Raw genomic sequence first — 11,434 nt, forward strand, 5'->3', positions numbered from 1 at the left:
ATCTCTCTCATTCAATCTAACACTATACACCTGGTAGTTCAGGTACATTGTGTCCCTTTGCCTTTCAGATGATAGTCTTCAAACAAACATGTCTGTTTTTCCTTGGGATAGAATATTGAGCATGTAATGAAAACTATAACCTCCCCTGCTCTGAGCTCTCTCTCTCTACTCTTGTCTCTCTCTCTGTCTCTCTGTCTCTCTCTCTGTCTCTCTCTCTCTCTGCTGTTGTGTCTCTCTCTGACTCTCTCCTCTCTCTCTCTGCTCTGTCTCTCTCTCTCTCTCTGTCTCTCTCTCTCCCTCCTCGTTCCTCTCTCTCTCTCTCTCTGCTCTCTCTGCTTCTGTCTCTGTGTCTCTCTCTCTCGTTGTCTCTGGTGTCTCCCTCTTCTCTCCTCTTCTGCTCCTCTCTCTTGTCTTTCTGTTTCTCTGCATTCTGTCTTCTCTCTCTCTCTCTAGTGTTTTAAGGAGTATGTTTTATATACTGTGTTAATACTCTCTAAGATGATTGAGTTGTTTTTATACTGGTGTTATCTCTGGTGATTGAGTGTTTATATACTGTGTTAATATCTCTAGTGATTGAGTGTTTCATTACTGTGTTAATAGCTCTCTCTAGGTGATTAGTGTTTTATATGTGTTAGATACCCCTCTAAGGTTGGTATGTTAATACTGTGTTAACTACTCTAGATGATTGAGTGTTTCATACTGTGTTAAATACTCTCCAGGGTGAATTGAAGTGTTTCATACTGTGTTAATACTCTATAGATGATTGCGGTTTTCATACTGTGTTAATAATCTAGGTGTTGAGTGTTTCATACTGTGTTAATACTCTCCTCTAGGTGATTGAGTGTTTCATACTGTGTTAATACTCTTAGGGTATTGAGTGTTTCATACTGTGTTAATACTCTTCTCTAGATGATTGGTGTTTTCTACTGTGTTAATACTCTCTCTAGGTGATTGAGTGTTTCATACTGTGTAAATACTCTCTCTAGGTGATTGAGTGTTTTCAATACTGTGTTAATATCTCCTCTAGGTGATTGTTGTTTCATACTGTGTTAATACTCTCTAGGTGATTGAGTGTTTCATACTGTGTTAATACTCTAGATGATTGAGGTTCATACTTGTTAATTACTCTCCTATGATGATTGAGTGTTTCATACTGTGTTAATACTCGAGGTGATTGAGTGTTTTCATACTGTGTTAATACTTCCTCTAGGTGATTGAGTGTTTCATACTGTGTTTAATACTCCTCTCTAGATGATTGAGATGGAGTGTTTTTAAGGAGATCAACGTTTTGAGACCGACGGCCTGCTGTGTTCAGATCTGGATGTGAACAGACCCAACCCACCGCCAAAGAGAGGATTCTTCTACAGGCTGTTCAGACGAGAGGCAAGTGCTGCTAGCTCTCCTCCCCCGCCGCCGCCGTGAGAGGTGGTGGGGTTAAGGTACTTCACTCTTCCTCCTCTTTTCTTTTCTTCTTCTTTACCTCTGACTTTCTTCTCTGGTTGAAGCCTCTCTCTCTCTGCTTGTGTTTCTTCTCTGGTTGAAGGCTCTCTCTGCTTGTGTTTCTTCTCTGGTTGAAGGCTCTCTCTCTGCTTGTGTTTCTTTCTTCTGGTTGAAGGCTCTCTCTCTCTGCTTGTGTTTCTTCTCTGGTTGAAGGCTCCTCTTCTCTCTGCTTGTGTTTCTTCTCTGGTTGAAGGCTCTCTCTCTGCTTGTGTTCTTCTCTGGTTGAAGGCTCTCTCTCTCTGCTTGTGTTTCTTCTCTGGTTGAGCTCTCTCTCTCTGCTTGTGTTTCTTCTCATGTTGAAGGCTCTCTTTGTTTTGTTTTTTGGGTGTCATCTTCCCAGGTTAAAGAGTGTTGTTTTTACCCCAGTCAGTTGGTAAAGCAGGAAGTCCAGTTGGTAAGAGCTGAGTGTTGAGGCTGTGTGACTACATCTCTGTATTAACTACATGTGTAGCCTAACTGACCCAGAATCAGTTTTTAATGGCAGCAGCAGGTAGCATAACGCTTAAGAGCGTTGGGGCAAGTAACCATGTTTGCCGGTTTGCATCCCTGAGCCGACTAGGTGAGAATCAGTCGATGGCCTTGAGCAAGACACCTAACCCTAAATGCTCCTGTAGTCTCTCTGATAAGAGCGTCCGCTAAATGACTTGAATGTAAATAATGGCTGAAAGATTATACAGCACGCCTACGGCTGATCTAGGGTCAGTTATTAATGGTCTCATAGAATGTAAATAATGGCTGAAAGATTATACAGCACGCCTATGGCTGATCCAGGGTCAGTTATTAATGGTCTCATAGAATGTAAATAATGGCTGAAAGATTATACAGCACGCCTATGGCTGATCTAGGGTCAGTTAGTAATGGTCTCATAGAATGTAAATAATGGCTGAAAGATTATACAGCACGCCTATGGCTGATCCAGGGTCAGTTATTAATGGTCTCATAGAATGTAAATAATGTCTGAAAGATTATACAGCACGCCTATGGGATCCAGGGTCAGTTATTAATGGTTCCATAGAATGTAAATAATGGCTGAAAGATTATACAGCACGCCTATGGCTGATCTAGGGTCAGTTATTAATGGTCTCATAGAATGTAAATAATGGCTGAAAGATTATACAGCACGCCTATGGCTGATCAAGGGTCAGTTATGAATGGTCTCATAGAATGTAAATAATGGCCGAAAGATTATACAGCACGCCTATGGCTGATCTAGGGTCAGTTATTAATGGTCTCATAGAATGTAAATAATGGCTGAAAGATTATACAGCACGCCTATGGCTGATCTAGGGTCAGTTATTAATGGTCTCATAGAATGTAAATAATGTCTGAAAGATTATACAGCACGCCTATGGCTGATCTAGGGTCAGTTAGTAATAAAGAGCCCATTGATCCTATGTAACGGCTTATTTAACAACTGTTCCCAGGTCTGTTTAAAGAGTGGCTACGAAGACGAAGAGCACGAGGAGCCTTCCCGACTTTAAACCACTCCTGCTCTCCCTCTCCCTCTTCTTCTTCTCCTCCTTCCTTCCTTCTTCAAAACGCCTCCCGGAGCGTAAAATGTTAGGAACCTCGATGAATGTTAAACCTGTATTTATGATATGTATTAAAAGTGTATTATAATAATTAAAGAAAAACATATGAGTTTAAAGATTTTGTACATTTGTACTTGAATTGTGTCCTAGATGTATATTTTCACTAAAGGTTGTATTGTATAAAAGCCATATTAAGTACCACTTGAATGCATAGATACATTTTGTCAACGTTTTTTTGTTGTTGTTGTTTACGTTTTTTTGTTTTTTTTTGTTTTTTTGGAACGAGTATTTGAAAATGTATATTAAGGATCTTCTTTTTTTTTTTTTAAGAAGCACAGGCCTCATCCCAAATGACAGCCTATTGCCCTATATAGTCCACTACTTTTACCGGTGGCCTATGGGTCCTGGTCAGAAGTAGTGCACTGTGTAGGGAAAAAGGGGTACTATTTGGGACTCAACCATTGGTATCAGTAGTCTTTTTATTTGTTTTCTCGATGGAGCCTTTGTTTGTATGTACAGTATGTCTACGTTTCCAAGTGGCGCCCTATTCCCTGCATAATGTAGTGCACTATATAGGGAATAGGGCTCTGGTCTAGTGTAGTGCACTATATAGGGAATAGGGCTCTGGTCTAATGTAGTGCACTATATAGGGAATAGGGTTCTGGTCTAATGTAGTGCACTATATAGGGAATAGGGTTCTATTTAGGATGCATCTTATGTCTGTCTTTTCTGTTCTGTTCTTTTGGCCAACGTCCAGTATTACCGTATCACATATTCCCTGTTCCAAATCAACCCCTAGCCCCATACACTCTACGCCCTAAACCCTAGCCCCTAGACTAAAACATCCCCCTAGTTCTTACACCCTAAGAAGCCCCCAGCCCATAGCTAGACTCTATGCCAAGGTTCTCCAACTGGCGGCCCACGGGCTGAATTTGGCCGCGGGTGATTTTTATTTGGCCCCCCAATTTATATATATATATATTTACATTTACATTTAAGTAATTTAGCAGACGCTCTTATCCAGAGCGACTTACAAATTGGAAAGTTCATACATATTCATATATATATTTTAATTGTTGGACATAAGACTGTAAAAACACCAGCAAATCAGCACCAAGATATTAACATTTTGGAAATCTGTTCCAAGATATTCCCACGCATAATAGAGAGATACATGTGATCGTATGCAAATGTAGGCAGGTTTTAATAATTATGTTTTAGTCAAATATATCTGTTTGGGCTTCTTGCGGTCAATTTGCAGTCTACAAATAATTTGTAATCACGTTCCGTCTGAATCTAGTTAATGACCCTGACCTACGTACTGGGCCATGTGCAGTCTACAATAATTTGTAATCACGTTCCGTCTGAATCTAGTTAATGACCCTGACCTACGTACTGGCCCATGTGAAGATCTGAGAGGATTTGAATGACCCTGACCTACGCACTGGCCCATGTGAAGATCTGAGAGGATTGAATGACCCCTGACTACGCTGGGCCCATGTGAAGATCTGAGGATTGAATGACCCCTGACCTACGCACTGGGCCCATGTGAAGATCTGAGAGGATTTGAAAGCGGAACAGATGTTAATTCTGTCTGCATGTCTCATATCAAAATTACTTCCTTAAACTTAAAACTTCCCCAAGACTACGGAAAATGTAGTCACCCACTTCCAAAAAGCACAGAGAAGCAGTTGACATGGAATGGTCAAGAGCTCTGGCAGAGGGGTGGGAAGAGAGATGCCTTGATTTAACAGTGCAGTAGACCTTGTGTCCATGCCTTAAGCTCTGGTGGTGAGGAGGAGGATGATGATGGTGGTGGTGGTGATGAGGATGATTTACAAACCGAATATAAAAGTTATAAAATGTCACAGACCGATGTTTGTAACTCAGACTGGCTTCATTTTGAAGACAAAAGTGCGTTCATATAATCAACAAAAACCATGTCAATAGGTTAAATTGGACCAATTACTGGCACTGAGATGGTTATCCATGACAAATGACCTACAGTTTAATCATAATGATATCTTTGCCTAGTGACCAGAGCCCTATTCCCTACATAGTGAACTACTAGTGACCAGGGCCCTATTCCCTATATAGCCCTATTCCTATATAGTGCACTACTAGTGACAGAGCCCTATTCCCTATATAGTGAACTACTAGTGACCAGAGCCCTATTTCCACTATTATAGTGAACTACTAGTACCCATGTGAGGCCCTATTCCCTATATAGTGAGAAGTGTTTTTGTGCCATTTTGTTTTGTTTGTTTTCTTTGTCATTCAGGCGACCATATTATTTACCAACCGTCAACCAATGTAACCCCTTCACTTTATTTTTTTTTAATGCTGTGAAAATGTTGAGATGGATCTTTTTTTTGTTGCTGTTTGCTGTACATTCTGTACTGTATTCATGTCTTTTATAGAAACACCCAGCCTCCCAGAATGACCTTTCATTCTGTTAACCATTGAGGGGTGCATCTAAGAATCCTATGACAGTTGTTACCTTTGTCCTCTATTCCGGAATTCCCTGCCCTTTATGACGTCATTGATTTGAATCAATTAGAATGTTAGAACAGAATGTACTGTTGACATTCCTGAAAGGTTCAAGGAATTCCATTCTACATGATTTTACAACAAATGACTGCAGTTAATCATTGAATATCAATGTATTTATAGTACACCACACAGTCTTCTGAAGAGGCACTGAACTTCCCCTGTTAGAAAACACCAGCCTGCTATCTGACATGGGAAAGAGATCTGTGAGTATTCACAGAGATCTGGTTATTCCACGACATTCTATTCTAGAATTAGGAACATTATACAGTGCAGTACATAGCTAGCTGTTGGCTTTTTCTAGATTTTTTATTTCTTTGCTTCCAGACGCATCACAAAGCTCCCTCACCTGTCAGTCAGTGTAGAAACACTCTTTGCCTCAAAAACCATGTAAATGATGTACGAAAACTTGTAAGCTCTTGATAATCTCATTAGGCGCGCACGCACCCAGGCGAAACACACACACACACACACACACACACACACACACCCACACACACACACTTGAACTGGGGGAAAGGTTTGGCATCCATACCTGTACAGCAGTAAAGATTTCATTTTGCAGCAACTAAGGTGTGGAAACGGTCTGCTTCACAATGGCACCTATTCCCTACTGTATGTAGTGCACTACAAAAGAAGTGTAACTACATAGGGCATAGTGTTTCATTTTGTGAACATCCGATAACTATAGGAAGTGTCTTTGAGCATAATGCAAGTTTTTCACTGAAATAACTGTCATAAACTTGACCTACAGTATTGTGATGGCCAAGAGTTGTTCCTGACATGTGACCGGCCCGGGAAAACCTCTGAGCCCAAGTTAAAGCCTCTCTATGGCCGGGGGATTTTCAATCCGATCGCTCTTTGTCCACAATGCGCGTTTTTTAAAGTCAATGTTCACGGTAGATGCTGCTTATGTTATCTCAGTCAGAAAATGACCTTTTTAAAGCATCGTCCGAATCCCATAGCTATAGGACGGGGGTTCAGTCCCATCTTCTAACTAGGGTCCGTTTTGGTCCCTGGTTACTCATGTGATCAGGATGGAAGAACTCCAGGCCCCACAGTATGTGCCAACCAGTCATCCTCAGTCAGTTTTCTTTTACTTCTGAATGGCTGGCCCCGTTAGGCTGACAAGGAACTAATACAGCTCATCAACAAAATTACATTTTTTTAACAGTTTTGAAATGTCTGCACAAAGTGCATTTTAATATATATTATAAAAATAATTATTACTCAAGCATGTTTTGGTTGTTGCAGGTTCCTTGTTTGTAATTGAAATGACCTTGCAGTGCCAACATATGACACATATTTACAAGGACAACAACAAATTTGTTATCACAAGGTGTGACCAGGACAAATTATACTTGTCTTTTTTTTGGGGGGGTGTACGTCCCAAATTGACAACATAATCCTATATAGTGGTCTACTCGCGACCAGGGCCAAAAGGCTCTGTTCAAGAGTAGTCACTATATAGGGAATGAAAACGGGTGCCATTTGGGACGGAGACCTTTTTTAATTTTTTTCTTCTTTTTGTTTTTTTGTAGTTGTACAGTCATGTTGTTCACCACTGCAGTCATGTAATTATTGTACAAGTTGTATCACTGGGTGTCTGTATCATATCTTCTGACATTTGTAATTTATTCTGAGAATACACTGCGTTTGGATAAAAAAACAACAACCCACGAGTCCCCGGACTGGTTTTTGGTTTTGACATTTTAGTCATTTGACAGAGGCTTTTATCCAGAGGGACTTAGTTATAGTGCTTTCATCTGAAGATAGCTAGGTGAGACACATTATTATATCACAGTAATGCATTGTAGTCATGAAGCACCTTTATTATACAAAATACACTGACAGTAAAGCAGGATAAAGGTGTCCAACAAGGAACCCAAAGTAAAGCAGGGATAAAGGAGGTGTCCCAGATAGAACCCAATAAGTAAACAGGATAAAGGAGGTGTCCCAGATAGAACCCAAAGTAAAGCGAGGATAAAGGAGGTGTCCCAGATAGAACCAACAGTAAAGCAGGATAAAGGTGTCAAAAGGAACCCAACAGTAAAGCAGGATAAAGGAGGTGTCCCAGATAGAACCCAAAGTAAAGCAGGATAAAGGAGGTGTCCCAGATAGAACCAACAGTAAACAGGATAAGGAGGTGTCCAGATAGAACCAAAGTAAAGCAGGATAAAGGGGGTCCAATAGAACCCAACAGTAAACAGGTAAAAGGTGTCCAAGGACCAACAGTAAAGCAGGATAAGGAGGTGTCCCAGATAGAACCAACAGTAAAGCGGGATAAAGGAGGTGTCCAGATAGACCCAATAGTAAAGCAGGATAAAGAGGTGTCCCAGAATAGAACCAACAGTAAAGCAGGATAAAGGAGGTTGTCCCAGATAGAACCCAACAGTAAAAGCAGGATATAAGGAGGTGTCCATGGACCCAACAGTAAATCAGGATAAAGGAGGTGTCCCAGATAGAACCGAAAGTAAATTCAGGATAAAGGTTGTCCAAATAGGAACCAACAGTAAAGCAGGATAAAGGAGGTGTCCCAGATAGAACCCAACAGTAAAGCAGGATAAGGGGTGTCCCAGATGGAACCCAACAGTAAAGCAGGATAAAGGGTGTCCCAGATGAGAACCCAACAGTAAACAGGATAAAGGAGGTGTCCCAGATAAGAACCCAACAGTAAAGAGCAGGATAAAGGAGTGTCCCAGGAACCCAACAGTAAGCAGGATAAAGGAGGTGTCCCAGGTAGAACCCACAGTAAAGCAGGAATAAAGGACGGTGCCCGATAGAACCCAATAAAGTAATAGCAGGATAAAGGTGTCCCAAAAGGAACCCAACAGTAAAGCAGGATAAAGGTGTCCCAACCAAGGAACCAACCGTACAAAGCAGGGTAAAATTGTGTCCCAAATAGAACCAATAGTAAAGCAGGATAAAAGGTGTCCCAAAAGGAACCCAACAGTAAAATAAAAGCAAACAAAACGAAAACAGGATAAAGGGGTGTCCCAGAATAACATCCAACCAGTAAAGGCAGGATAAAGGAGGTGTCCCAGATAGAAAACCAACAGTACAGCAGGATAAAGGAGGTTGTCCCAGATAGAACCCACATCGTAAAGAAGGATAAAAGGAGGTGGTCCTAAAAGGAACCCAACAGTAAAGCAGGATAAAGGGGTTCCCAGATAGAACCCAAGCATAAACAGGATAAAGAGTGTCCAGATAGAACCCACAGTAAAGAGGATAAAGGAGTGTGTCCCAATAGAACCCAGCAGTAAGGAGGATAAACGAGGGTGTCCCAGAATAGAACCCAACAGTAAAGCAGATAAGGAGTGGAGAAGATTGTAAGAGGTAAGGTCCCGTAGAACCCAACAGTAAAGCAGGATAAAAGGAGGTCAGATAACCACGATAGATAATGCCCAATACAAAGAAATGCAGGATAAAGGAGGTGTCCCAGATAGAACCCAAGCAGTAAACAGGGTACATCAAGAGGGTCCCAGATAGAAAACCAACAGTAAAAGCAGGATAAATGGAGGTGTCCCAGATAGAACCCAACACGTAAATGCAGGATAAAGGAGTGTCCCAGATAGAACCCAAAGTAAAGGGAAGGATAAAGCCTTAACCCTCCAATACGTGTAGTGTTACTATTTTTGACCAGGCTATGGATCAGTCAAAAGTGGGGCACTACACAGGAAAAGAGCTTGCCATTATGGGACAGTAATGAAGCACATATACAGGTTGTAGACCTACATGTCAGATAGGGATGAGTTGTGTGTCAGTTCCTTACAGTACTACATTTTCGGTCGTTGAACATCCAATCTGGAAAACACATTTATTTAATTTTGATCGGTTTTACGTTTTTTGCTCGACCTTTCTACTTGACATGTATGAATATCACACTAATAAGTGTGCGTGCTGAAAATTCACGGCATGTGAACTGCAGCTAGTCGTTTTCCTAATATGTTCAATAGCGACGTACCTCATGACATCTCCCCCAGAGCAACACACGGCCGATCACATGATGATTCTGCAAGAATCGCTCACTTGGAGGAAACTGCCGTTTTTCCCCCGACTAAACAGTCGGGATTACGTAAAGGAATAGAACGTAAACGGTGCAGATGATATACCGTTCTGATATCACCGATTTCGGCCTCGTCGGTGCAGGATTTCAGCACTCGTGACCGCTCAACACAAAAAGCCGTTCCCCCATCCACCAATCACGTGCTGACACGGCCCTAGCTCGTCCTTATTGTTCGCCAGCTCTTCCTCCTGATTGGCTACCGATGTAGCGTCTGACCCAACCCTACCCAACTGTACCAGAGCTGGCCCAACTTCCTTGTGATTCTGTCGGGATTGCACTCGAAGAATGCTTTGAGAATATGATGGTAGGCTACAATCAAACCAACGTCCTATTCCATTTACTGAGGCTATTGTAAAGAAATAAACAATTTATTTTCTGCTCGAAAAGGAAGGCGGGAGGCGGCATAGATCCAGCGCATCAGTGTTCACTACGCTCGTCGTACTACGGACACTCGGCTTCCCCGTTGCGTGTTTTTTTTTTTGGCCCCCCGGTGATTCCGGATAGCTAGCTAACTGATACTAACCGGACACATTTTGTAACTAATTAGCCAGCACAACTAAACCACTGCTGGTAAAAATGGCCACCATGGAAATTGATGAAGGCCTTTGAATCTCTCAAGTCCATTTCCACAACAACAGGGACCCAACGGCCGAGGAGAATGGCTCAAAACAGTAAGTCCATGTTTGTAATATGGTCATTTGTGTTTGAGACATTGCTAGCGACGCGTTAAGCGCAAATACGGCAGTTGGCTGGCTAGGCTACTAGCGAAGCTGTTTCGCAATGTTTTATTGCGAGTTAGCGATGCTAACCTTATAGCTAGCTTGGCTGTTCAACCGTCGCACCTCCAGTCCCAGGCTACCTGTCTAACACACACAAACAGCAACACACAGACACAGTTTGCACCCACGTCTATTTTGATAGGTAACGTCAGCTGTCGCTTGTAAACAAATGCTAAGGTGGACCTAAATACTACGATATCCTTTCACTAAACTAAAGTCTTGGAAAACAATATCAATCAGTTTAATTTCTTCTCCTAAAAGTGCAGACTTGCCAGTTTTGTTTTCCCCACAATCATTCGTTGCTGGTGTCTAATACACACGATTAGCCTTTACATGTTAAGAATTAAATTCAAAACATTTATTTTATCAATCATATAATTGCATTTCTCTTTGTCACATGCTGGTACACAACAGGTGTAGACTAACAGTGAAATGTTTTGAACTGACGGCCCTTCCCGACAATGCAGAGAGGAAAAACTTAACAAATAATAACAGGAGGCATATTGTGCCGTTGAGACAGTATTCATACCCTTGATTTTTCCAACATTTGTTGTGTTACCAAGTGGGTTGAAAATGTTATTCAATTATTTTTTTTGACAAACAATCTACAACAAAGTAATTCTAATGTCCAAAGTGGAAGAAAAATTCGAACATTTTCTGTGAAAATAAATGAAAAACCCCCTGGAGATGTTAGAATCAGCTTTGGCAGCCCATTACAGCTGGTGAGTCTTTCTGGGTAAGTCTTGGAAGAGATTTGCACACCTGGATTGTACAATATGTGCAATTTATTGTTTAAAAAATGTAATTCACGCTTTGTCAGTTGGTTGTTGATCCACTGTAGACAGCCATTTTCAGTCTTGCCATAGATTTTCAAGCAGATTTTTAAGGTTCAACTGTACTTCGGCCAACTCAGGACATGCAATGTCTTCTTGTCAGCAACTCCAGTGTACATGTGGCCTTGGTGTGGTTTTAGGTTATTGTCCCTGCTGAAGGCAACTTGAACCAGG

General features: G+C 41.4%; 2 long non-coding RNA genes and 1 other non-coding gene across 5 annotated transcripts; 2 read left to right on the forward strand and 1 right to left on the reverse strand.

Annotated features, from left to right (window-relative positions):
- Positions 1-740: 740 nt before the first annotated feature.
- LOC112079466 (uncharacterized) lies at positions 741-4,240 on the forward strand. Of its 3 annotated transcripts, XR_011479258.1 has the most exons (4): positions 741-986; positions 1,064-1,107; positions 1,145-1,383; positions 2,925-4,240. It is a non-coding gene; the product is annotated as an uncharacterized protein (transcript). The 3 variants fall into 3 exon arrangements; XR_011479256.1 differs by lacking the exon at positions 741-986 and having other exon boundaries at positions 1,037-1,107; XR_011479257.1 differs by lacking the exon at positions 741-986 and having other exon boundaries at positions 1,037-1,107; positions 1,220-1,383.
- A 10-nt stretch (positions 4,241-4,250) lies between these two features.
- LOC139027194 (uncharacterized) lies at positions 4,251-5,216 on the reverse strand. Its single transcript, XR_011479259.1, has 3 exons — positions 5,190-5,216; positions 4,557-5,137; positions 4,251-4,341 (listed from the first exon to the last, which is right to left on the reverse strand). It is a non-coding gene; the product is annotated as an uncharacterized lncRNA (long non-coding RNA).
- LOC139027195 (uncharacterized) lies at positions 5,073-6,794 on the forward strand. The gene is made up of 2 exons (XR_011479260.1): positions 5,073-5,111; positions 5,245-6,794. It is a non-coding gene; the product is annotated as an uncharacterized lncRNA (long non-coding RNA).
- Positions 6,795-11,434: the final 4,640 nt, after the last annotated feature.

The sequence above is a fragment of the Salvelinus sp. IW2-2015 genome, unplaced genomic scaffold (assembly GCF_002910315.2).
Source record: "Salvelinus sp. IW2-2015 unplaced genomic scaffold, ASM291031v2 Un_scaffold8097, whole genome shotgun sequence".
NCBI classification, from domain to species: domain Eukaryota; kingdom Metazoa; phylum Chordata; class Actinopteri; order Salmoniformes; family Salmonidae; genus Salvelinus; species Salvelinus sp. IW2-2015.